This window comes from Gekko japonicus, unplaced genomic scaffold (assembly GCF_001447785.1).
Source record: "Gekko japonicus isolate JY-2015 unplaced genomic scaffold, Gekko_japonicus_V1.1 scaffold3856, whole genome shotgun sequence".
Taxonomy (NCBI): domain Eukaryota; kingdom Metazoa; phylum Chordata; class Lepidosauria; order Squamata; family Gekkonidae; genus Gekko; species Gekko japonicus.
This window is the reverse complement of record NW_015175485.1, coordinates 32,305-36,282: the sequence shown is the minus strand read 5'-3', so window position 1 is coordinate 36,282 and position 3,978 is coordinate 32,305. Positions and strand designations below refer to the sequence as shown.

Sequence of the window (3,978 nt, the reverse complement as noted above, 5' to 3'; positions counted from 1 at the left end):
TACCTTGGGCGATAAAGTCACCCCACCACGAGAAAAGAACACTCCGGTTAAAAGCCAGGTGAGTGATGGCTGGCGCCTGTTCCCACATCTCTATCTGCCTGCTACCGCAAGGAGGGAAAGGGAGGACTGGGGCCAAGCGCTCGCTAGCCCAAAGGCTGTCATGGCAGGCTTCCCACTCAGTTGTAAAAGGACCATCAATCACAACAAGGTTGTAAACGCCATCTCTGAACAAACCAGCACTGCAGGCACATGTTCCTGCATTCTGTAACCACAGTTAAGGCAAGGTGAGCAACAATTTGTGGCGTGGCACACATCAGCTGCCCTCGGGCATGAACTGTCTACGCCAGCCCTTTCCGGCACCAACATTTTACGCCGGCAGTGTTCCCTCTAAGCTGAGTGAGTGTGAGCTAGCTCGTAGTTTTTTAGCCTCCAGCTCACACATTTTTTGTCTTCGCTCAGGAAGGCTGGCTCCAGGGCCAATGAATTTATGCAGGAGCCAAATTGCTCGCTCACAACTTTAATGCCAGGAGCTCGCAAAGCAGAATTTTTGCTCACAAGACTCCACAGCTCAGAGGGAGCATTGGCCAGCACCAACATTTATTCTGGAAGACACAAAGCGGGGATTGCTCTGGAGTCCGAATTTGAAACTGGGGAAAGAAATCCTGGCTAAGAGCAAGTCCTGCTGCAGATTGGAAGATTGGATTTATACCCTGCCCCTCACTCGGAGTCAAAGAGCGACTTACAATCTCCTTCCCCTTCCCACAACAGACACCCCCGGTGAGGTAGGTGGGGTTGAGAGAGCTCTTTCGAGGACTGCTCGAGAGAACAGCTCTGAGAGAACTTGTGGCTGGCCCAAGGTCAAACCAGCAGCTGCGTGTGGAGGAGTGGGGAATCAAACCCGGTTCTCCCGGATTAGAAGAAGAAGAGGAGATTGGATTTATACCCTGCCCTTCACTACCCAAAGGTGTCTCAGAGCGGCTTACAAACACCTTTCCCTCCCCCTCCCCACAACAGACACCCTGTGAGGTAGGTGGGGCTGAGAGAGCTCTTTTAAGGACTGCTCTTGAGAGAACAGCTCTGAAAGAACTTGTAACTGGACCAAGGTCACACCAGCAGCTGTTTGCGGAGGAGTGAGGAATCAAACCCGGTTCTCCCAGATTAGAAGAAGAGGAGGAGGAGGAGGAGATTAGATTTATACCCCATGGCCCTTCACTACCCAAAGGAGTCTCAGAGCGGCTTACAAACTCCTTTCTCTTCCCCTCCCCACAACAGACAGACACCCTGTGAGGCGGGTGGGGCTGAGTGAGCCCTGACAGAAACTGCTCTTTTCCAAGGACAGCTCTTATCGGAACTACGGCTTGCCCAAGGTCATCCAGCAGCTGCGAGTGGAGGAGTGGGGGATCAAACCCGGTTCTCCCAGATTAGAGTCCGCGCTCCTAACCACTGCACCAAACTGAGCATTTGGATCAGTGTCAGTGTGACCCAAAGCTTCGCAGGGAAGGGGTAGTTCATGTTTGAGATGGGAGGCGACTGAGGGTTCCTGGAAGGCACACCTCCTCTCCCTGTGCTAAGAGGTGGGAAGAGACAGTGTGGTGTAGTGATTAGCGTGCTGGGCTAGGATCTGCGAGACGCAGATTCGAATCCCCCCGTTCTGCCATGGAAGCTGGCTGGGTGACCTTGGGCCAGTCCCACCCTCTCAGCCTAGCCTCCCTCACAGGGCTGTTCTTACGAGGACCAAATGGAGAAGAACACAGTAAGCTGCTTTGGATCCCTCACTGCGGAGAAAGGCCAGATATCAACGAAGTCAGTACAAAAGCAAATCCACTCTGTACCATCCCAGGACCAGTGTTCCCTCTAAGCGGTGTTAGTGTGAGCTAGTTCACAGTTTTTTTAGCCTCCGGCTCGCACATTTTTTTCTCAGCTCAGGAGGGATGGGGCGCCAGAGCAAACTGATTTCTGCAGCAGCCCAATCGCTCGCTCACAGCTTTAATGCCAGGAGCTCACAGAGCAGAATTTTTGCTCACAAGACTCCACAGCTTAGAGGGAGCATTGGACGGGACCTGGTCTGGAAGTGAACAGACACAGCCCTGGATCTGTCCTGTTCCTTATGTACGTAAGTGTAAACGCCTCCACAGTCGAGCTCATTCTTAAAACCCATCTGTCAGCAGTCCGGAGTTCCGGTCCCTTCGCCGGCACGTTTCTCCTGCTCCCATCAACAAACTAACTCTCCATCCTCTGTGTCCAGTTTTGTGTCCAGTTTTGGACACCACATTTTAGGAAGGATGTTGAGAAGCTCGAGCGTGTCCGGAAGAGGGCAACCAGGATGGTGAGAGCGTTGGAATCAGAGTCTTACGAGGAAAGGCTGAAAGAGTTGGGTCTGTTTAGCCTGAGAAAGAGAAGGCTTAGAGGGGACACGATTGCAGTCTTCAAATATTTGAAGGGCTGTCATGTAGAAGATGGAGGGGATCTATTATCTCTTGCTCCAGTTTGCAAGACTAGATCTAATGGGTGGGAATTACAAGGGAGTTGTTACCGGTTAAATATCAGGAGAAACTTCCTAACTGTAAGGGTGGTTGAGCAGTGGAACAGACTGCCACGGAAGGGGGTGGATGCTCCTTCGCTGGACGTCTTCAAGTGGAGACTGGACAACCCTCTTTCAGGTGATGCTCCTGCAGAGTGCAGGGGGTTGGGCTAGATGACCTGCAAGGTCCCTTCCAACTCTTAACATTCTATGATTCTGTAATTCTCTGGCGGCCACAGAATCTGCTGCAGCCTGTCTGCACTTACAGCATCAATAGGAGATAGCGGTACTAGATTCTAAATTAAAAGCACGAGATACCATCTATCAAGAATTTCATAACGGCTTTCCTGTGAACTGGGGAGAGACTGCATACGAATGAAGGAAATAAGCCTACACCCGCCATTACCTCTCCACTGATCTCATGTTCCCAACGCCTTCTTCGAGGCTGTAATTAAATCTCTCCATTTTGCTCGTCAGACATTTGGAAAGGGAGGGTTTCTGCACGTCTTCGGTCCCACAAACGGACCTGCAGTTCTCCCAGGCTGCCGGCACAAACAGCGGCACAAATGGAAGCCCTCCCGACGGATCCACGATTGGGCATTTCAAAGAACCCGGATCTTCCCAGATGACGTAACGGTCTCATTTCCCGTTCCAATTAAATGGCTCGCTACTGGCGAGGGCCTGCAGGGCTCCGGTTTTACTCCAGATTTGCCCCAGATTTGCAAGGCCGGAGAGAGCTCAGCCGGGCCTCCCGGATGGCGCCAGTCTCCCTCCCTCATCAGTCAGAGGCAATGCTCCCTCTAAGCCGTGGAGACTCGTGAGCAGAAATTCTCCTTTGTAAGCTCCTGGCATTAAAGCTGTGAGCGAGCGATTGGGCTGCTGCATACATTAGCTTGCTCTGGAGCCCTCCTCCCCGAGCTAAGACTAGGGATGTGAAGGCCCAGAAAAAAACTGGAGAAATTCGGGGGGAAACTGTTTTTTTCCGAAAAATTGAAAAAAGAGAGGAAAAGAATTGATAATGGAACGTTTTATTTTAACATGATGAACCCGGAGGAGATCAGGGCCCTGCGGGACCTTGTGCAGTTCCGCAGGGCCTGCAAGAAGGAGCTCTTCCGCCAGGCTTATCAGTAGGAGCCGCTACACCACCGCGCCTTTATAGAGAGAGACCACTGGGGGGGTTGGGTAACACCTTTCACCACCCCAGCCTTCCCCCCCTGCTGCGCAAGATGCTAGGAGTTTATATGTGCACCTGTAGAATTGGTTTTAATCTGTTTTAATTTTGTATTATGTAATTTTGTATACTGAACGCACTCGGTGCCTTATGTAAGCCGCCCTGAGCCCGTTCGCGGGGAGGGCGGGGTATAAATGTAATAAAATAAATAAAATAAATAATAAAATATTTTAAGACAAGGTGTTCAAATGTTTTCCAAAACATTTCTAAAAAATATGTATGGTAT

General features: G+C 51.0%; 1 protein-coding gene across 1 annotated transcript in view; it reads right to left on the bottom strand.

Moving 5' to 3' along the window:
• The window catches only part of LOC107122837 (gastrula zinc finger protein XlCGF57.1-like), a gene marked incomplete at its 5' end in the record, with an annotated part of 40,041 nt that overhangs the window by 7,046 nt on the left and 29,017 nt on the right, over positions 1–3,978 (bottom strand). The window lies entirely within an intron of this gene.